At 39.3% G+C, this 24,327-nt stretch overlaps 3 non-coding genes across 3 annotated transcripts; all 3 read right to left on the minus strand.

The window, feature by feature from the left end:
• Window positions 1-5,048: 5,048 nt before the first annotated feature.
• LOC131934155 (5S ribosomal RNA) lies at window positions 5,049-5,167 on the minus strand. Its single transcript, XR_009385507.1, has one exon. It is a non-coding gene; the product is annotated as a 5S ribosomal RNA (ribosomal RNA).
• Window positions 5,168-13,404: 8,237 nt separating this feature from the next.
• Window positions 13,405-13,523, minus strand: LOC131934156 (5S ribosomal RNA). The gene has a single exon (XR_009385508.1). It is a non-coding gene; the product is annotated as a 5S ribosomal RNA (ribosomal RNA).
• An 8,243-nt stretch (window positions 13,524-21,766) lies between these two features.
• Window positions 21,767-21,885, minus strand: LOC131934157 (5S ribosomal RNA). Its single transcript, XR_009385509.1, has one exon. It is a non-coding gene; the product is annotated as a 5S ribosomal RNA (ribosomal RNA).
• Between the last annotated feature and the right edge of the window lie 2,442 nt (window positions 21,886-24,327).

The raw sequence follows: 24,327 nt of genomic DNA on the forward strand, positions 1-24,327 counted from the left end.
AATTTTTTTTTTTTTTTTTTTTTTTTTTTTTTTTTTTATACTGTCATTGAGATCCGTCCCTCACCCTCACTAGCTATGTAACGCATCAATGATCCCGCTGCCTGGTCAGCCTTCTCAACCAACCCACACCCCTCACATACACCTCCCCGCCCCACGATGTTTCCTTCCCTTTAAATTTGCATATCAATGTAACCTCTAGGCACATGTTGACAGCTTGGAGTTGTTGTTGCCATGTTATTGTATTATGTATTTACATTGCCCTTCACGGCAAGCCCTATACTGCGAACAGCAGCTAGTAATTAAATTGCTTTATTTATTGATGTTACCACCACGGACCTATCATTTTGTCGGCAAATAAGTTACAAACCAACCTTTTTTCATTGTTGAAGCAATGGTCTTTCAATTCAATATACCTTTTGTATTCCATTTACATATTTTGCTACTTATTTACTGTACTCTTTCACCAATTCAGCTATATTGTAAATATCCACCCAAATGGTGTGGAATGTTTTTGGAAATGTTTTTTTAAATTCTGTTTATCCATGTAACTCTATGAACATTTTGATGTAACGCATCAATGATCCCGCTGCCTGGTCAGCCTTTCCCAACCAACCCACACCCCTCACATACACCTCCCCGCCCCACGATGTTTCCTTCCCTTTAAATTTGCATATCAATGTAACCTCTAGGCACATGCTGACAGCTTGGAGTTGTTGTTGCCATGTTATTGTATTATGTATTTACATTGCCCTTCACGGCAAGCCCTATACTGCGAACAGCAGCTAGTAATTAAATTGCTTTATTTATTGATGTTACCACCACGGACCTAAAATTTTGTTGGCAAATAAGTTACAAACCAACCATTTTTCATTGTTGAAGCAATGGTCTTTCAATTCAATGTACCTTTTGTATTCCATTTACATATTTTGCTATTTATTTACTGTACTCTTTCACCAATGCAGCTATATTGTAAATATCCACCCAAACGGTGTGGAATGTTTTTTTTTTTATTATTTCTGTTTATCCATGTAACTCTTATGAACATTTTGACTCCTTGGTTTCCCACTTTCCGAAAGTTTTGTAATTGTAATATGTATTCAAATGGCCCTTCACGGCAAGCCCTACATTGAGAACAGCAGCTAGCAATTTAAATTGCATTTTTTTTTTTATGTTCCCACCACGGATCTATCTTTCTGTTGGTAAACAGGCAACAAACCAGCCTTTTTTTTTCATTGTTTAAGCAATTGCCTTTCAATTCAAATTACCTTTTGTATTCCATCTACATAATCAGCAATTGCCTTTCAATTCAAATTACCTTTTGTATTCCATCTACATAATCTGCTATTTATTACCTGTACTTTTTCACAAATGTAACTATATTGTAAATATCCAACCAAATGGCGTGGAATGTTATTGTATTTGTATTTGTTTTAAATTGGAAAATAAAAGTATTATATATAAAAAAAAAAAAAAAAAAAAAAAAAAAAAAAACTATACTCTTCTCGCTCCTAACCAACTCACAATGTCCGGACGTGGTAAAGGCGGTAAAGTCAAGGGAAAGTCCAAGTCTCGCTCCTCCAGGGCAGGCCTTCAATTCCCAGTCGGACGTATTCATCGTCTGTTGAGGAAAGGAAAACTATGCTGAGCGTGTCGGTGCTGGTGCCCCAGTCTACCTAGCCGCCGTCCTCGAGTATTTGGCCGCTGAAGTGCTCGAGTTGGCCGGCAACGCTGCCAGAGACAACAAGAAGACAAGAATCATTCCTCGTCACCTCCAGCTGGCCATCCGTAACGACGAAGAGTTGAACAAACTTTTGTCGGGTGTCACCATCGCCCAGGGTGGTGTCCTCCCCAACATCCAGGCCGTGCTTCTGCCCAAGAAGTCACAGAAGACACCCGGTGGCAAGAGCTAAACAGTGTCACCCTGCTGCCCACTGTCCACCTAGCCTACTACTGTCCTTTTCAGGACAACCAAAGTTTACCCAATTAGCTTTCGTTGTGTGTCAATGAACAAAAATCGAGTTTTCCAACCCTACCCTACCCTACTTGTTTCAAACTGTATTAATAACGCATCAATATGTCACTCACTAGCAGTATGAGATCATTATTATAGATGTATAATACTTACACTGGTTTACACGAGCAGAACAGGGAGGGGGGCGGTCATATTAATAGTAGTAACTGGACATATTTTAGGGGTATTCGCTCATAGATACAAATGTAAATAGAATCTTTTTTTCTTTAAATGTGCTCCGTTTAACCCTTGTCTACAAGAAATAAGGGTGGTCGTTATTTTAAAATTCTATTCTTTAACCCACCGCTAGTCTACCATTTTTATTTTATATCTTCTTGTTTTTAAAAACAAATATGTTTGATTACAATCCTTCCCCCTCATTTATTTACACACTATTATTACCGCCGATCGAGCGGGCGAATTGGGTAAGAATTGGGTCAGAATATCTACATAGGTCTATAGACTAGGTCTAGATCTAGATTGTTTCATGCAGTCTATGTTGGGTTCTTTTCTAATCACTCACACACATTCATAATTCATTGAAGAGGACAGAAGCAAACACACCGTTACCCATGACAAGCGGCACAACCAAGGATTTCATTTGAACGAAGAATATTTTGTGTTATCGGCCCTGTCTGCTATTAATAGATCGCTCGGCTGGATACCGAGCGATCTAAAAATAATCTGCTAGGTATGTCGACGCTGTCTCAACGTTGTGTGGCTGCTTCTGGCCAATCAGCGTTGTTAAACTCGTACTCGTCCAATGGGAGAGCTTCGTTGCGCTAAGGGTTTGGCGGACGGTTATAAAAGGACCAGCAGCGCTGGGCTGCCACATTTCTTAAACTGACTATCATCCAGTTGAGATACCGCCATGGCCAGAACAAAACAAACCGCCCGTAAATCCACCGGAGGCAAAGCCCCACGTAAACAGCTGGCCACCAAAGCCGCCAGAAAGTCAGCACCAGCCACCGGCGGTGTTAAGAAGCCCCATCGTTACAGGCCTGGAACCGTCGCCCTGAGAGAAATCCGTCGTTACCAGAAGAGCACTGAGCTGCTCATTCGCAAGCTGCCATTCCAGCGCCTGGTCAGAGAAATCGCCCAGGACTTCAAGACTGACCTTCGCTTCCAGAGCTCCGCTGTCATGGCCCTGCAGGAGGCTAGCGAGGCTTACCTCGTCGGTCTGTTTGAAGACACCAACCTGTGCGCCATCCACGCCAAGCGTGTCACCATCATGCCCAAGGACATCCAGCTAGCCAGACGTATCCGTGGTGAGCGTGCTTAAGAGGTTTCTTTTAAGCCCAAACCACCACCCCCTGTCCTCAACCAAGGTCCTTTTTAGGACCACCTGACAACGTTCAGATTAGCAGTGAAGGTCCCCCACCTCACGAGTTTCCACCCACCCACCCACTACACCCCCTGCCCATGTCTGCCACTCTACTACTACTACTACATCTATTAGTATTATTCTGGGGGATGCGGGAGATAGGTTCTATTCATTTATCTCTTTAATTCAACTCACACATCACATTGCTATTTGAATTCGTGTATGCATGCTGTTGATATTGTTTTATTTATCTCAAATGTGAAGAAAGGAGAGAATAAATTTTATATTTTTCTTTCACCCACCCACCCACCACCCTATCCATTGCTTTTTAAAATATATAAAAAAGAAAAACCCTTTAGGGTTAGAGCTAGATATCTAGATCTTAATCGGAGAGCAGAAATTATTCTTAACGACTACACGCCATAGATTATTTAATTATTAGAAGCCTAACTAACCTATTCGTTTCACGATGTAAACAAACCACTGCGAGTACGGAGCGGAGTACGAGAATATATTTCGTTCGTACTCGACCAATCAGCGTTCGAGATTCTCTCGTACTCGCATAATGAGCTCGCTCGTACTCGCATAATTAGGTGTAGGGAAATATTTCAGTTTTATTCGCACAAAACGGTGAAAATAACGTCTAATACCATATTTTAACATGACAAACGTGGATCTTTTCTATGCCTACACGTGTGGGCAATGAAACTCTTTATTTTTTATCCAAGGGTCGCATAGCAGAATAGGTGAAAAAATGACTTTGAAAACGACACCGTTAGCCGACAAGCCAGCAACATTCCAGTCGACACGGCAAGCTGCTTTTTCATTGGCTGGCTCATTCGCCGACCGCTTTTGGTTGGGCGGTGTCCGCCATATTGAACGAACTCGAGCCCAGGACCGTATATAAGGAGCGAGTTTCTCTGCAGACGGCGTTTTTCGAACACTCGTTCATCAACAAAGAAAAAAAAATTCAATATGTCTGGCCGAGGCAAGGGTGGTAAGGGACTCGGCAAAGGAGGCGCCAAGCGTCACAGGAAGGTGTTGCGTGATAACATCCAAGGTATCACCAAGCCAGCCATCCGTCGTCTTGCTCGCAGAGGTGGTGTCAAACGTATCTCTGGTCTGATCTACGAAGAAACCAGAGGTGTCCTCAAGGTGTTCCTTGAAAATGTCATCCGTGATGCCGTCACCTACACTGAGCACGCCAAGAGGAAGACCGTCACTGCTATGGATGTCGTCTATGCTCTGAAACGTCAAGGTCGCACCCTGTACGGCTTCGGCGGTTAAACTCAACCCAGGACCACCCATTTGTTCTACCCATCCGGCCCTTATTAGGGCCACCCATACGTTTCCGAATTAGCTCGAGTGGTTGTAACCCCTACACGAATGTTTTTCCATACCTACCCCTTACTTACTGAGTTACTTCTTCCTCCTTATTACTTAGGTTTGATTGTACAATTATTTGGTTGTAGCCTACTTAGTTTATTTATTTAATTTGGGCAGAGTGGTCATCTTTCCTTTGGTTTTTAAGGGGTTTGTTTCCATGGGTGGGGAGGGTCGAGGTAGCCTACCGTGAAGGCACAAAAGAAACAAACAAAAAATATTTCGATATTACAAAAGTGTTCACAGGTATGTGGTGAACTTAGGAAAGAGTAACAGGTGGTAAGAATAGGTGTCCAGTGGGGTAAAAACAAAAGACAAAAGATGAAAAAAAGTCTACAACACGTGGTGTTCCCAAGCGGTCACCCATCTAAGTACTAACCACGCCCGACGTTGCTTGACTGCGGTGATCGGACGAGAACCGGTATTTTCAACGTGGTATGGCCGTAGACATCGGTGTGAGAAAATTGGGGCTTATAAATATACTCAAACGAAATCAGCAGTTATTCGTCCTTTTCTGGCTACAATAATGATTTCACTGCTTTCCTCATATTATTTCAATAATAAAAAACGCCCTAAATCGCCACAAAAGCGAAACATTGTTTTAATTCGAATACTATGTGCCTTTTTTTCCCTCTACAGCCATTGGTCGCTATTTTTAACCTGAGGCGGTAACCACCGGTAGACTTCCCTGAGCTACTAATTTTCGAGCATCGCGCGTTGTAAAATACAAAATAAATACATTTTCCCCATTTTCCTTGACTAAAATCAGAAAACCAGGTGCCCCCTGCATCCGACCTGTCCTTTAACTATCGCTTTCATGTGAAATGATCTATCGGAAAGGCGATACTTTAACTTTTTTGGGTCTCCCGCTCACTCACTCCTTCCGAAACATTCTGCACGAATTCATTCAATTTTAATCCAACTCATCACATAGATCTAGATCTAGCCGCCTACAAGTCTACTAATTTAATGTTTGAGAAATAGTTCAATGCTTTTCATTTATTAATTATTCTTTTAACCTTTTCCCACGACAACTGGCACATTTATTTTCAGTCTATTAATATTCTGGCTTTATTTTAAAACACGCAACTAGGCGTCGATCTAGAATTCTAGATCTAACGCTCTAGCTTAACTAAAATAATATAAACAGGAGGGTGGATCTATTCAAAATACTGTTTCAAAAATTACAATAATAATTTCACGGTGAAAAAAAAAAGGCAGGCGATCCATGGTAAATTAAATGCTAATTAAGGATGTTGCTTAAAAGGTTAGGTTGGCCTGGGACGCCAGTATTTCTCTAGAGTCTAGATCTAGAATTTCTAGATTCTGTAGGAATGAGTAGCCTAGGTATTAATAATTGAATGCATTAGTAATTATTAGTAGCTAACATAAGATTTAGTTCAGTAAAAACTAATAGATCTAGATTTTAGGTCCAATGTTGGCTATCAGACTTGATGCTTGATTGTAATGATTATTAGGTTTGAGCAATTAATTTTTTTAAACATTTTTTTAATTATTAGTATTAGTGAGAAGTCATCATTAGTGGGAGTAAATTTACTTCTTTCCAGTCTGGTTCTGGGTTTCCTTGTAGCCTATATAATCTAGATCTAGTTGGTGATAATATTAATAAATATTGTTTCCCATTTTAAATACTCAGGCGGTTTGTTTGAAAGTCTGACCGCAGCTCCATATTCATTGACTGTCGAAGCACCGCATAAAATGAAGCTTATATCCAGGGCTGGCCTGGTCTGCCTGTTATTGTGACTGAATTGTCCTACAGACAAGACCTGAAGAAGCTCTCGTTAAGTAATAAGTGTACAGCTTGCTTTTAGCCCTGGCGCGGGGATCTTTCACCGGCCACTTTAACATTCTGCGACAGGGCAGGCCTTTACTTTAAGCTTTAATCTTAGCTGGTTCCGCTTTAACACAGGGTATTCTTTTGTCTTTAAGTATACCGCTTTCTTTTATCAGCCTGTAAACCCTGTGTCGGCTACCGGTATCTCATCCGCCAGGGCAAAACAATTTCCAGTTTTTAAATTAAGCTGGTGTCATTTTTAAAACCAATGATTAGGATTTTGGCACAATGCTTATTTTTCTATATACACAAGATGAATTTCACATCATTTTCTGATTTCAGTTTAAGTTTGAAAGCATGTAAAATGTCAATTTGTCCTGCTATGTGATTTTTCTTCATTTATTTTTTGCTAACCCATGGCATCACATTATGAAGGCTCTACTAATATCTTTAGGCTGGGGCCAGTACCTTAACCGACTGTCGTCAAATGAAAAAACTGACAGAAGAGCGCAATTTAATACACACAACAGATATATATGTATCCGAACAAACAAATAAATATATTGGAACATATATACATACCTTTATATATACACACTGATATATACATATATATATATATTTACATAATAAATACATTATATATGAATATATCTATATATATAATTTATTTATTTATACATATATATATATATATATATATATATATTTGTATTATATCCTTATATATTATGAATATATATATTAATTCTTATATGATATATATTTGTAAATATAAATTATATATATGTGTGTATATATATATCCTTCTGTTTGCTGGGGTAGAAAAAAAAAACTTATAATTATAATATTCTGAAGGATATTATTTTACTTGAGCGTCTTTCGTCTACACTCAAATATATATATTTGAATATACATTCAAATATATATTCAATGAATATACATTTAGACACACATGTAAATATATATATATATATATATATATATATATATATATATATATATATATATATATATATATATATATATACACAAAACATGCATATATATACATACGTATATATAGACATATATACAATATTCGTCTATTCAATATTTTTACATTATATATATATATATATATATATATATATATATATATATATATATATATATATATATATATATATATATATATATATATATATATATATATATTTATATATATTAAAAAAAATATACATATATGAAATACTTTTTACACATATTTATTTATGTTTCTATAATATATGGAAGGATATTAATTTACTCAAGTGTCTGCCTTGGGTGTTTATATAAAAAGAGAAGGGTTGAACTAATGAGAGGAATAAAAAAAATCTTTATATTCAATCTTATTTATTTATTTTGTATATGTTATAGACTGGCATACATTTTTTTCTCTCTGGTTTATGTGAAAGGAGCTTGCAGGGATTCAAATTATTATTTTTTGCATTGAAATTCATTCTTTATTAATCACAGCTATGTTGCAGGCATATAAATACTTCCCTTTGGGCTCAAGTTGCTTTGAAAGAATCCTTGTCAGTATAGAACTAGTACCAGGACCATAAATGTATGCCCCAGGGCAAATGTTAAGAAAACCTCATCATTTTACAACTCCAACTGACCAAGGACTTAAGAAATGATGCTTCTGCGCAAACTTTCTCGTCAGCCGGTAAGAGATCAACCTCCTTTTGATTGTTTAAATTTTAATCTGTGCTGAAATCATTGTGCGGGCTGGCAAAGAAAACCATGAACTTCTTGAAAGCTGTGTACTTGAGCTCATGTTATTTTTTATTTTCTGTAATTTGAAAAAAAAAAAAGTATATATATGATAATAAAAAAAAAAGTTCAGAGTATTTAATTGTTGTTTTGTCTTGTTAAAGAGAATGTATGTTGTGCAGAAGTGTAACCAACTCATTTTCAAGCCAGGACTAGCAAAAGACAAAACAAAAAGAATCATATGATATGATGGTAGTAGGAAAAAAATAAATCAGTGAACAAATGGTGGCAGATGCATGCCTTAGCAATCTGACATGGTAGCTTTAATGAAAGAAAAACAAAAATAATAAAAACACCAAAAGCCACATTCACACAGTTATGTTCAACATATATAATGAAGACAGAAAAAAACCAACCCACCAGAATGGATGTATTGTAATGAAAATGGCAGTTAGCACTGGTGATAAGAATCAAAGTGTTGGCTAATAATTCCTATTACAACAGCCAGCCTTATAATCTGAATTAAAACTATTAAATCCCATTCATCCCTTGGATCTATGCCAAACAACACACAATAAATGATATGCATAGAGGTGTGCTGATGCCCTGTGTGAGATGCAGAATGAAATAGTGTTTTTTAAAAAAAGGAGCCACCCAGTAATAAGTATGTGGCCTTTTTATGTCTAGTTTAAAGGATAGAATTAGCATGAAATGTGTTAAGAGAATAGTGTGTGCAGTTGTTGGGATAGGCATATTACTATGCAGGCCTATGTATGTATGTATATCTATCTCTACTTATTAAAGAAAAGAATGACTAAACAAAAAACAACTGTAACATGGCAGCTACACAGAGTGGGTGGGTAGGTGGATAAGGGAGGGAAAACTCGTTCAATGTAAACCAAACCGAGCTAATTGGGAATGGGTGGAGGCCCTGAAAAGGGCCGAGTAGTAGAGCCACACAACAAGCAAGCCAGGTGGTTGTTTGCTGTTGTGTTTATTTGCTGGTGGTGTACTTGGTGACAGCCTTGGTGCCTTCACTGACGGCGTGTTTGGCCAGCTCACCGGGCAGGAGGAGACGGACAGCGGTCTGGATCTCCCTGGAGGTGATGGTGCTGCGCTTGTTGTAGTGGGCAAGACGGCTGGCTTCAGCTGAAATGCGCTCAAAGATGTCGTTGACGAAGGAGTTCATGATGGACATGGCCTTGGAGGAAATGCCAGTGTCAGGGTGCACCTGCTTCAAGACTTTGTAAATGTAGATGCTGTAGCTTTCCTTTCTCCTCCTCTTCTTTTTCTTGTCACCGGTGCGTACGGCTTTAGCCTTACCGGCCTTCTTGGCTCCCTTGGAAGAAACTTTAGGTGGCATGTTGTTTTCTTTTCAACGGCTTGAACAGAAATGAGGCGAACCCACCGCCGGCCGCCCTTTTATATGAAACGGCGAGGAAATTTGGAGAGTACGAGTACGAGTACGAACGCCAAGCCGCTACGCAGCCAATCAGAACGCTCGCTTGGTGACGAACGGATTTCCTCGCCGTTTCGTATAAAAGGGCCGATCTCGCCGTTAAGTCTTCATTCATAGCCTACAGCCGCAATCGCTGTGTCGCTATACTCTTCTCGCTCCTAACCAACTCACAATGTCCGGACGTGGTAAAGGCGGTAAAGTCAAGGGAAAGTCCAAGTCTCGCTCCTCCAGGGCAGGCCTTCAATTCCCAGTCGGACGTATTCATCGTCTGTTGAGGAAAGGAAACTATGCTGAGCGTGTCGGTGCTGGTGCCCCAGTCTACCTAGCCGCCGTCCTCGAGTATTTGGCCGCTGAAGTGCTCGAGTTGGCCGGCAACGCTGCCAGAGACAACAAGAAGACAAGAATCATTCCTCGTCACCTCCAGCTGGCCATCCGTAACGACGAAGAGTTGAACAAACTTTTGTCGGGTGTCACCATCGCCCAGGGTGGTGTCCTCCCCAACATCCAGGCCGTGCTTCTGCCCAAGAAGTCACAGAAGACACCCGGTGGCAAGAGCTAAACAGTGTCACCCTGCTGCCCACTGTCCACCTAGCCTACTACTGTCCTTTTCAGGACAACCAAAGTTTACCCAATTAGCTTTCGTTGTGTGTCAATGAACAAAAATCGAGTTTTCCAACCCTACCCTACCCTACTTGTTTCAAACTGTATTAATAACGCATCAATATGTCACTCACTAGCAGTATGAGATCATTATTATAGATGTATAATACTTACACTGGTTTACACGAGCAGAACAGGGAGGGGGGCGGTCATATTAATAGTAGTAACTGGACATATTTTAGGGGTATTCGCTCATAGATACAAATGTAAATAGAATCTTTTTTTCTTTAAATGTGCTCCGTTTAACCCTTGTCTACAAGAAATAAGGGTGGTCGTTATTTTAAAATTCTATTCTTTAACCCACCGCTAGTCTACCATTTTTATTTTATATCTTCTTGTTTTTAAAAACAAATATGTTTGATTACAATCCTTCCCCCTCATTTATTTACACACTATTATTACCGCCGATCGAGCGGGCGAATTGGGTAAGAATTGGGTCAGAATATCTACATAGGTCTATAGACTAGGTCTAGATCTAGATTGTTTCATGCAGTCTATGTTGGGTTCTTTTCTAATCACTCACACACATTCATAATTCATTGAAGAGGACAGAAGCAAACACACCGTTACCCATGACAAGCGGCACAACCAAGGATTTCATTTGAACGAAGAATATTTTGTGTTATCGGCCCTGTCTGCTATTAATAGATCGCTCGGCTGGATACCGAGCGATCTAAAAATAATCTGCTAGGTATGTCGACGCTGTCTCAACGTTGTGTGGCTGCTTCTGGCCAATCAGCGTTGTTAAACTCGTACTCGTCCAATGGGAGAGCTTCGTTGCGCTAAGGGTTTGGCGGACGGTTATAAAAGGACCAGCAGCGCTGGGCTGCCACATTTCTTAAACTGACTATCATCCAGTTGAGATACCGCCATGGCCAGAACAAAACAAACCGCCCGTAAATCCACCGGAGGCAAAGCCCCACGTAAACAGCTGGCCACCAAAGCCGCCAGAAAGTCAGCACCAGCCACCGGCGGTGTTAAGAAGCCCCATCGTTACAGGCCTGGAACCGTCGCCCTGAGAGAAATCCGTCGTTACCAGAAGAGCACTGAGCTGCTCATTCGCAAGCTGCCATTCCAGCGCCTGGTCAGAGAAATCGCCCAGGACTTCAAGACTGACCTTCGCTTCCAGAGCTCCGCTGTCATGGCCCTGCAGGAGGCTAGCGAGGCTTACCTCGTCGGTCTGTTTGAAGACACCAACCTGTGCGCCATCCACGCCAAGCGTGTCACCATCATGCCCAAGGACATCCAGCTAGCCAGACGTATCCGTGGTGAGCGTGCTTAAGAGGTTTCTTTTAAGCCCAAACCACCACCCCCTGTCCTCAACCAAGGTCCTTTTTAGGACCACCTGACAACGTTCAGATTAGCAGTGAAGGTCCCCCACCTCACGAGTTTCCACCCACCCACCCACTACACCCCCTGCCCATGTCTGCCACTCTACTACTACTACTACATCTATTAGTATTATTCTGGGGGATGCGGGAGATAGGTTCTATTCATTTATCTCTTTAATTCAACTCACACATCACATTGCTATTTGAATTCGTGTATGCATGCTGTTGATATTGTTTTATTTATCTCAAATGTGAAGAAAGGAGAGAATAAATTTTATATTTTTCTTTCACCCACCCACCCACCACCCTATCCATTGCTTTTTAAAATATATAAAAAAGAAAAACCCTTTAGGGTTAGAGCTAGATATCTAGATCTTAATCGGAGAGCAGAAATTATTCTTAACGACTACACGCCATAGATTATTTAATTATTAGAAGCCTAACTAACCTATTCGTTTCACGATGTAAACAAACCACTGCGAGTACGGAGCGGAGTACGAGAATATTATTTCGTTCGTACTCGACCAATCAGCGTTCGAGATTCTCTCGTACTCGCATAATGAGCTCGCTCGTACTCGCATAATTAGGTGTAGGGAAATATTTCAGTTTTATTCGCACAAAACGGTGAAAATAACGTCTAATACCATATTTTAACATGACAAACGTGGATCTTTTCTATGCCTACACGTGTGGGCAATGAAACTCTTTATTTTTTATCCAAGGGTCGCATAGCAGAATAGGTGAAAAAATGACTTTGAAAACGACACCGTTAGCCGACAAGCCAGCAACATTCCAGTCGACACGGCAAGCTGCTTTTTCATTGGCTGGCTCATTCGCCGACCGCTTTTGGTTGGGCGGTGTCCGCCATATTGAACGAACTCGAGCCCAGGACCGTATATAAGGAGCGAGTTTCTCTGCAGACGGCGTTTTTCGAACACTCGTTCATCAACAAAGAAAAAAAATTCAATATGTCTGGCCGAGGCAAGGGTGGTAAGGGACTCGGCAAAGGAGGCGCCAAGCGTCACAGGAAGGTGTTGCGTGATAACATCCAAGGTATCACCAAGCCAGCCATCCGTCGTCTTGCTCGCAGAGGTGGTGTCAAACGTATCTCTGGTCTGATCTACGAAGAAACCAGAGGTGTCCTCAAGGTGTTCCTTGAAAATGTCATCCGTGATGCCGTCACCTACACTGAGCACGCCAAGAGGAAGACCGTCACTGCTATGGATGTCGTCTATGCTCTGAAACGTCAAGGTCGCACCCTGTACGGCTTCGGCGGTTAAACTCAACCCAGGACCACCCATTTGTTCTACCCATCCGGCCCTTATTAGGGCCACCCATACGTTTCCGAATTAGCTCGAGTGGTTGTAACCCCTACACGAATGTTTTCCATACCTACCCCTTACTTACTGAGTTACTTCTTCCTCCTTATTACTTAGGTTTGATTGTACAATTATTTGGTTGTAGCCTACTTAGTTTATTTATTTAATTTGGGCAGAGTGGTCATCTTTCCTTTGGTTTTTAAGGGGTTTGTTTCCATGGGTGGGGAGGGTCGAGGTAGCCTACCGTGAAGGCACAAAAGAAACAAACAAAAAATATTTCGATATTACAAAAGTGTTCACAGGTATGTGGTGAACTTAGGAAAGAGTACAGGTGGTAAGAATAGGTGTCCAGTGGGGTAAAAACAAAAGACAAAAGATGAAAAAAAGTCTACAACACGTGGTGTTCCCAAGCGGTCACCCATCTAAGTACTAACCACGCCCGACGTTGCTTGACTGCGGTGATCGGACGAGAACCGGTATTTTCAACGTGGTATGGCCGTAGACATCGGTGTGAGAAAATTGGGGCTTATAAATATACTCAAACGAAATCAGCAGTTATTCGTCCTTTTCTGGCTACAATAATGATTTCACTGCTTTCCTCATATTATTTCAATAATAAAAAACGCCCTAAATCGCCACAAAAGCGAAACATTGTTTTAATATCGAATACTATGTGCCTTTTTTTCCCTCTACAGCCATTGGTCGCTATTTTTAACCTGAGGCGGTAACCACCGGTAGACTTCCCTGAGCTACTAATTTTCGAGCATCGCGCGTTGTAAAATACAAAATAAATACATTTTCCCCATTTTCCTTGACTAAAATCAGAAAACCAGGTGCCCCCTGCATCCGACCTGTCCTTTAACTATCGCTTTCATGTGAAATGATCTATCGGAAAGGCGATACTTTAACTTTTTTGGGTCTCCCGCTCACTCACTCCTTCCGAAACATTCTGCACGAATTCATTCAATTTTAATCCAACTCATCACATAGATCTAGATCTAGCCGCCTACAAGTCTACTAATTTAATGTTTGAGAAATAGTTCAATGCTTTTCATTTATTAATTATTCTTTTAACCTTTTCCCACGACAACTGGCACATTTATTTTCAGTCTATTAATATTCTGGCTTTATTTTAAAACACGCAACTAGGCGTCGATCTAGAATTCTAGATCTAACGCTCTAGCTTAACTAAAATAATATAAACAGGAGGGTGGATCTATTCAAAATACTGTTTCAAAAATTACAATAATAATTTCACGGTGAAAAAAAAAAGGCAGGCGATCCATGGTAAATTAAATGCTAATTAAGGATGTTGCTTAAAAGGTTAGGTTGGCCTGGGACGCCAGTATTTCTCTAGAGTCTAGATCTAGAATTTCTAGATTCTGTAGGAATGAGTAGCCTAGGTATTAATAATTGAATGCATTAGTAATTATTAGTAGCTAACATAAGATTTAGTTCAGTAAAAACTAATAGATCTAGATTTTAGGTCCAATGTTGGCTATCAGACTTGATGCTTGATTGTAATGATTATTAGGTTTGAGCAATTAATTTTTTTAAACATTTTTTTAATTATTAGTATTAGTGAGAAGTCATCATTAGTGGGAGTAAATTTACTTCTTTCCAGTCTGGTTCTGGGTTTCCTTGTAGCCTATATAATCTAGATCTAGTTGGTGATAATATTAATAAATATTGTTTCCCATTTTAAATACTCAGGCGGTTTGTTTGAAAGTCTGACCGCAGCTCCATATTCATTGACTGTCGAAGCACCGCATAAAATGAATTAGCTTATATCCAGGGCTGGCCTGGTCTGCCTGTTATTGTGACTGAATTGTCCTACAGACAAGACCTGAAGAAGCTCTCGTTAAGTAATAAGTGTACAGCTTGCTTTTAGCCTGGCGCGGGGATCTTTCACCGGCCACTTTAACATTCTGCGACAGGGCAGGCCTTTACTTTAAGCTTTAATCTTAGCTGGTTCCGCTTTAACACAGGGTATTCTTTTGTCTTTAAGTATACCGCTTTCTTTTATCAGCCTGTAAACCCTGTGTCGGCTACCGGTATCTCATCCGCCAGGGCAAAACAATTTCCAGTTTTTAAATTAAGCTGGTGTCATTTTTAAAACCAATGATTAGGATTTTGGCACAATGCTTATTTTTCTATATACACAAGATGAATTTCACATCATTTTCTGATTTCAGTTTAAGTTTGAAAGCATGTAAAATGTCAATTTGTCCTGCTATGTGATTTTTCTTCATTTATTTTTTGCTAACCCATGGCATCACATTATGAAGGCTCTACTAATATCTTTAGGCTGGGGCCAGTACCTTAACCGACTGTCGTCAAATGAAAAAACTGACAGAAGAGCGCAATTTAATACACACAACAGATATATATGTATCCGAACAAACAAATAAATATATTGGAACATATATACATACCTTTATATATACACACTGATATATACATATATATATATATTTACATAATAAATACATTATATATGAATATATCTATATATATAATTTATTTATTTATACATATATATATATATATATATATATATATATTTGTATTATATCCTTATATATTATGAATATATATATTAATTCTTATATGATATATATTTGTAAATATAAATTATATATATGTGTGTATATATATATCCTTCTGTTTGCTGGGGTAGAAAAAAAAAACTTATAATTATAATATTCTGAAGGATATTATTTTACTTGAGCGTCTTTCGTCTACACTCAAATATATATATTTGAATATACATTCAAATATATATTCAATGAATATACATTTAGACACACATGTAAATATATATATATATATATATATATATATATATATATATATATATATATATATATATATATATATATACACAAAACATGCATATATATACATACGTATATATAGACATATATACAATATTCGTCTATTCAATATTTTTACATTATATATATATATATATATATATATATATATATATATATATATATATATATATATATATATATATATATATATATTATATATATATATATATATATTTATATATATTAAAAAAAATATACATATATGAAATACTTTTTACACATATTTATTTATGTTTCTATAATATATGGAAGGATATTAATTTACTCAAGTGTCTGCCTTGGGTGTTTATATAAAAAGAGAAGGGTTGAACTAATGAGAGGAATAAAAAAAATCTTTATATTCAATCTTATTTATTTATTTTGTATATGTTATAGACTGGCATACATTTTTTTCTCTCTGGTTTATGTGAAAGGAGCTTGCAGGGATTCAAATTATTATTTTTTGCATTGAAATTCATTCTTTATTAATCACAGCTATGTTGCAGGCATATAAATACTTCCCTTTGGGCTCAAGTTGCTTTGAAAGAATCCTTGTCAGTATAGAACTAGTACCAGGACCATAAATGTATGCCCCAGGGCAAATGTTAAGAAAACCTCATCATTTTACAACTCCAACTGACCAAGGACTTAAGAAATGATGCTTCTGCGCAAACTTTCTCGTCAGCCGGTAAGAGATCAACCTCCTTTTGATTGTTTAAATTTTAATCTGTGCTGAAATCATTGTGCGGGCTGGCAAAGAAAACCATGAACTTCTTGAAAGCTGTGTACTTGAGCTCATGTTATTTTTTATTTTCTGTAATTTGAAAAAAAAAAAAGTATATATATGATAATAAAAAAAAAAGTTCAGAGTATTTAATTGTTGTTTTGTCTTGTTAAAGAGAATGTATGTTGTGCAGAAGTGTAACCAACTCATTTTCAAGCCAGGACTAGCAAAAGACAAAACAAAAAGAATCATATGATATGATGGTAGTAGGAAAAAAATAAATCAGTGAACAAATGGTGGCAGATGCATGCCTTAGCAATCTGACATGGTAGCTTTAATGAAAGAAAAACAAAAATAATAAAAACACCAAAAGCCACATTCACACAGTTATGTTCAACATATATAATGAAGACAGAAAAAAACCAACCCACCAGAATGGATGTATTGTAATGAAAATGGCAGTTAGCACTGGTGATAAGAATCAAAGTGTTGGCTAATAATTCCTATTACAACAGCCAGCCTTATAATCTGAATTAAAACTATTAAATCCCATTCATCCCTTGGATCTATGCCAAACAACACACAATAAATGATATGCATAGAGGTGTGCTGATGCCCTGTGTGAGATGCAGAATGAAATAGTGTTTTTTAAAAAAAGGAGCCACCCAGTAATAAGTATGTGGCCTTTTTATGTCTAGTTTAAAGGATAGAATTAGCATGAAATGTGTTAAGAGAATAGTGTGTGCAGTTGTTGGGATAGGCATATTACTATGCAGGCCTATGTATGTATGTATATCTATCTCTACTTATTAAAGAAAAGAATGACTAAACAAAAAACAACTGTAACATGGCAGCTACACAGAGTGGGTGGGTAGGTGGATAAGGGAGGGAAAACTCGTTCAATGTAAACCAAACCGAGCTAATTGGGAATGGGTGGAGGCCCTGAAAAGGGCCGAGTAGTAGAGCCACACAACAAGCAAGCCAGGTGGTTGTTTGCTGTTGTGTTTATTTGCTGGTGGTGTACTTGGTGACAGCCTTGGTGCCTTCACTGACGGCGTGTTTGGCCAGCTCACCGGGCAGGAGGAGACGGACAGCGGTCTGGATCTCCCTGGAGGTGATGGTGCTGCGCTTGTTGTAGTGGGCAAGACGGCTGGCTTCAGCTGAAATGCGCTCAAAGATGTCGTTGACGAAGGAGTTCATGATGGACATGGCCTTGGAGGAAATGCCAGTGTCAGGGTGCACCTGCTTCAAGACTTTGTAAATGTAGATGCTGTAGCTTTCCTTTCTCCTCCTCTTCTTTTTCTTGTCACCGGTGCGTACGGCTTTAGCCTTACCGGCCTTCTTGGCTCCCTTGGAAGAAACTTTAGGTGGCATGTTGTTTTCTTTTCAACGGCTTGAACAGAAATGAGGCGAACCCACCGCCGGCCGCCCTTTTATATGAAACGGCGAGGAAATTTGGAGAGTACGAGTACGAGTACGAACGCCAAGCCGCTACGCAGCCAATCAGAACGCTCGCTTGGTGACGAACGGATTTCCTCGCCGTTTCGTATAAAAGGGCCGATCTCGCCGTTAAGTCTTCATTCATAGCCTACAGCCGCAATCGCTGTGTCGCTATACTCTTCTCGCTCCTAACCAACTCACAATGTCCGGACGTGGTAAAGGCGGTAAAGTCAAGGGAAAGTCCAAGTCTCGCTCCTCCAGGGCAGGCCTTCAATTCCCAGTCGGACGTATTCATCGTCTGTTGAGGAAAGGAAACTATGCTGAGCGTGTCGGTGCTGGTGCCCCAGTCTACCTAGCCGCCGTCCTCGAGTATTTGGCCGCTGAAGTGCTCGAGTTGGCCGGCAACGCTGCCAGAGACAACAAGAAGACAAGAATCATTCCTCGTCACCTCCAGCTGGCCATCCGTAACGACGAAGAGTTGAACAAACTTTTGTCGGGTGTCACCATCGCCCAGGGTGGTGTCCTCCCCAACATCCAGGCCGTGCTTCTGCCCAAGAAGTCACAGAAGACACCCGGTGGCAAGAGCTAAACAGTGTCACCCTGCTGCCCACTGTCCACCTAGCCTACTACTGTCCTTTTCAGGACAACCAAAGTTTACCCAATTAGCTTTCGTTGTGTGTCAATGAACAAAAATCGAGTTTTCCAACCCTACCCTACCCTACTTGTTTCAAACTGTATTAATAACGCATCAATATGTCACTCACTAGCAGTATGAGATCATTATTATAGATGTATAATACTTACACTGGTTTACACGAGCAGAACAGGGAGGGGGGCGGTCATATTAATAGTAGTAACTGGACATATTTTAGGGGTATTCGCTCATAGATACAAATGTAAATAGAATCTTTTTTTCTTTAAATGTGCTCCGTTTAACCCTTGTCTACAAGAAATAAGGGTGGTCGTTATTTTAAAATTCTATTCTTTAACCCACCGCTAGTCTACCATTTTTATTTTATATCTTCTTGTTTTTAAAAACAAATATGTTTGATTACAATCCTTCCCCCTCATTTATTTACACACTATTATTACCGCCGATCGAGCGGGCGAATTGGGTAAGAATTGGGTCAGAATATCTACATAGGTCTATAGACTAGGTCTAGATCTAGATTGTTTCATGCAGTCTATGTTGGGTTCTTTTCTAATCACTCACACACATTCATAATTCATTGAAGAGGACAGAAGCAAACACACCGTTACCCATGACAAGCGGCACAACCAAGGATTTCATTTGAACGAAGAATATTTTGTGTTATCGGCCCTGTCTGCTATTAATAGATCGCTCGGCTGGATACCGAGCGATCTAAAAATAATCTGCTAGGTATGTCGACGCTGTCTCAACGTTGTGTGGCTGCTTCTGGCCAATCAGCGTTGTTAAACTCGTACTCGTCCAATGGGAGAGCTTCGTTGCGCTAAGGGTTTGGCGGACGGTTATAAAAGGACCAGCAGCGCTGGGCTGCCACATTTCTTAAACTGACTATCATCCAGTTGAGATACCGCCATGGCCAGAACAAAACAAACCGCCCGTAAATCCACCGGAGGCAAAGCCCCACGTAAACAGCTGGCCACCAAAGCCGCCAGAAAGTCAGCACCAGCCACCGGCGGTGTTAAGAAGCCCCATCGTTACAGGCCTGGAACCGTCGCCCTGAGAGAAATCCGTCGTTACCAGAAGAGCACTGAGCTGCTCATTCGCAAGCTGCCATTCCAGCGCCTGGTCAGAGAAATCGCCCAGGACTTCAAGACTGACCTTCGCTTCCAGAGCTCCGCTGTCATGGCCCTGCAGGAGGCTAGCGAGGCTTACCTCGTCGGTCTGTTTGAAGACACCAACCTGTGCGCCATCCACGCCAAGCGTGTCACCATCATGCCCAAGGACATCCAGCTAGCCAGACGTATCCGTGGTGAGCGTGCTTAAGAGGTTTCTTTTAAGCCCAAACCACCACCCCCTGTCCTCAACCAAGGTCCTTTTTAGGACCACCTGACAACGTTCAGATTAGCAGTGAAGGTCCCCCACCTCACGAGTTTCCACCCACCCACCCACTACACCCCCTGCCCATGTCTGCCACTCTACTACTACTACTACATCTATTAGTATTATTCTGGGGGATGCGGGAGATAGGTTCTATTCATTTATCTCTTTAATTCAACTCACACATCACATTGCTATTTGAATTCGTGTATGCATGCTGTTGATATTGTTTTATTTATCTCAAATGTGAAGAAAGGAGAGAATAAATTTTATATTTTTCTTTCACCCACCCACCCACCACCCTATCCATTGCTTTTTAAAATATATAAAAAAGAAAAACCCTTTAGGGTTAGAGCTAGATATCTAGATCTTAATCGGAGAGCAGAAATTATTCTTAACGACTACACGCCATAGATTATTTAATTATTAGAAGCCTAACTAACCTATTCGTTTCACGATGTAAACAAACCACTGCGAGTACGGAGCGGAGTACGAGAATATTATTTCGTTCGTACTCGACCAATCAGCGTTCGAGATTCTCTCGTACTCGCATAATGAGCTCGCTCGTACTCGCATAATTAGGTGTAGGGAAATATTTCAGTTTTATTCGCACAAAACGGTGAAAATAACGTCTAATACCATATTTTAACATGACAAACGTGGATCTTTTCTATGCCTACACGTGTGGGCAATGAAACTCTTTATTTTTTATCCAAGGGTCGCATAGCAGAATAGGTGAAAAAATGACTTTGAAAACGACACCGTTAGCCGACAAGCCAGCAACATTCCAGTCGACACGGCAAGCTGCTTTTTCATTGGCTGGCTCATTCGCCGACCGCTTTTGGTTGGGCGGTGTCCGCCATATTGAACGAACTCGAGCCCAGGACCGTATATAAGGAGCGAGTTTCTCTGCAGACGGCGTTTTTCGAACACTCGTTCATCAACAAAGAAAAAAAATTCAATATGTCTGGCCGAGGCAAGGGTGGTAAGGGACTCGGCAAAGGAGGCGCCAAGCGTCACAGGAAGGTGTTGCGTGATAACATCCAAGGTATCACCAAGCCAGCCATCCGTCGTCTTGCTCGCAGAGGTGGTGTCAAACGTATCTCTGGTCTGATCTACGAAGAAACCAGAGGTGTCCTCAAGGTGTTCCTTGAAAATGTCATCCGTGATGCCGTCACCTACACTGAGCACGCCAAGAGGAAGACCGTCACTGCTATGGATGTCGTCTATGCTCTGAAACGTCAAGGTCGCACCCTGTACGGCTTCGGCGGTTAAACTCAACCCAGGACCACCCATTTGTTCTACCCATCCGGCCCTTATTAGGGCCACCCATACGTTTCCGAATTAGCTCGAGTGGTTGTAACCCCTACACGAATGTTTTCCATACCTACCCCTTACTTACTGAGTTACTTCTTCCTCCTTATTACTTAGGTTTGATTGTACAATTATTTGGTTGTAGCCTACTTAGTTTATTTATTTAATTTGGGCAGAGTGGTCATCTTTCCTTTGGTTTTTAAGGGGTTTGTTTCCATGGGTGGGGAGGGTCGAGGTAGCCTACCGTGAAGGCACAAAAGAAACAAACAAAAAATATTTCGATATTACAAAAGTGTTCACAGGTATGTGGTGAACTTAGGAAAGAGTACAGGTGGTAAGAATAGGTGTCCAGTGGGGTAAAAACAAAAGACAAAAGATGAAAAAAAGTCTACAACACGTGGTGTTCCCAAGCGGTCACCCATCTAAGTACTAACCACGCCCGACGTTGCTTGACTGCGGTGATCGGACGAGAACCGGTATTTTCAACGTGGTATGGCCGTAGACATCGGTGTGAGAAAATTGGGGCTTATAAATATACTCAAACGAAATCAGCAGTTATTCGTCCTTTTCTGGCTACAATAATGATTTCACTGCTTTCCTCATATTATTTCAATAATAAAAAACGCCCTAAATCGCCACAAAAGCGAAACATTGTTTTAATATCGAATACTATGTGCCTTTTTTTCCCTCTACAGCCATTGGTCGCTATTTTTAACCTGAGGCGGTAACCACCGGTAGACTTCCCTGAGCTACTAATTTTCGAGCATCGCGCGTTGTAAAATACAAAATAAATACATTTTCCCCATTTTCCTTGACTAAAATCAGAAAACCAGGTGCCCCCTGCATCCGACCTGTCCTTTAACTATCGCTTTCATGTGAAATGATCTATCGGAAAGGCGATACTTTAACTTTTTTGGGTCTCCCGCTCACTCACTCCTTCCGAAACATTCTGCACGAATTCATTCAATTTTAATCCAACTCATCACATAGATCTAGATCTAGCCGCCTACAAGTCTACTAATTTAATGTTTGAGAAATAGTTCAATGCTTTTCATTTATTAATTATTCTTTTAACCTTTTCCCACGACAACTGGCACATTTATTTTCAGTCTATTAATATTCTGGCTTTATTTTAAAACACGCAACTAGGCGTCGATCTAGAATTCTAGATCTAACGCTCTAGCTTAACTAAAATAATATAAACAGGAGGGTGGATCTATTCAAAATACTGTTTCAAAAATTACAATAATAATTTCACGGTGAAAAAAAAAAGGCAGGCGATCCATGGTAAATTAAATGCTAATTAAGGATGTTGCTTAAAAGGTTAGGTTGGCCTGGGACGCCAGTATTTCTCTAGAGTCTAGATCTAGAATTTCTAGATTCTGTAGGAATGAGTAGCCTAGGTATTAATAATTGAATGCATTAGTAATTATTAGTAGCTAACATAAGATTTAGTTCAGTAAAAACTAATAGATCTAGATTTTAGGTCCAATGTTGGCTATCAGACTTGATGCTTGATTGTAATGATTATTAGGTTTGAGCAATTAATTTTTTTAAACATTTTTTTAATTATTAGTATTAGTGAGAAGTCATCATTAGTGGGAGTAAATTTACTTCTTTCCAGTCTGGTTCTGGGTTTCCTTGTAGCCTATATAATCTAGATCTAGTTGGTGATAATATTAATAAATATTGTTTCCCATTTTAAATACTCAGGCGGTTTGTTTGAAAGTCTGACCGCAGCTCCATATTCATTGACTGTCGAAGCACCGCATAAAATGAATTAGCTTATATCCAGGGCTGGCCTGGTCTGCCTGTTATTGTGACTGAATTGTCCTACAGACAAGACCTGAAGAAGCTCTCGTTAAGTAATAAGTGTACAGCTTGCTTTTAGCCTGGCGCGGGGATCTTTCACCGGCCACTTTAACATTCTGCGACAGGGCAGGCCTTTACTTTAAGCTTTAATCTTAGCTGGTTCCGCTTTAACACAGGGTATTCTTTTGTCTTTAAGTATACCGCTTTCTTTTATCAGCCTGTAAACCCTGTGTCGGCTACCGGTATCTCATCCGCCAGGGCAAAACAATTTCCAGTTTTTAAATTAAGCTGGTGTCATTTTTAAAACCAATGATTAGGATTTTGGCACAATGCTTATTTTTCTATATACACAAGATGAATTTCACATCATTTTCTGATTTCAGTTTAAGTTTGAAAGCATGTAAAATGTCAATTTGTCCTGCTATGTGATTTTTCTTCATTTATTTTTTGCTAACCCATGGCATCACATTATGAAGGCTCTACTAATATCTTTAGGCTGGGGCCAGTACCTTAACCGACTGTCGTCAAATGAAAAAACTGACAGAAGAGCGCAATTTAATACACACAACAGATATATATGTATCCGAACAAACAAATAAATATATTGGAACATATATACATACCTTTATATATACACACTGATATATACATATATATATATATTTACATAATAAATACATTATATATGAATATATCTATATATATAATTTATTTATTTATACATATATATATATATATATATATATATATTTGTATTATATCCTTATATATTATGAATATATATATTAATTCTTATATGATATATATTTGTAAATATAAATTATATATATGTGTGTATATATATATCCTTCTGTTTGCTGGGGTAGAAAAAAAAAACTTATAATTATAATATTCTGAAGGATATTATTTTACTTGAGCGTCTTTCGTCTACACTCAAATATATATATTTGAATATACATTCAAATATATATTCAATGAATATACATTTAGACACACATGTAAATATATATATATATATATATATATATATATATATATATATATATATATATATATATATATATATATACACAAAACATGCATATATATACATACGTATATATAGACATATATACAATATTCGTCTATTCAATA

The sequence above is a fragment of the Physella acuta genome, unplaced genomic scaffold (genome assembly GCF_028476545.2).
Source record: "Physella acuta isolate Inbredline_101_S28 unplaced genomic scaffold, ASM2847654v3 ptg002745l, whole genome shotgun sequence".
Lineage (NCBI taxonomy): Eukaryota > Metazoa > Mollusca > Gastropoda > Physidae > Physella > Physella acuta.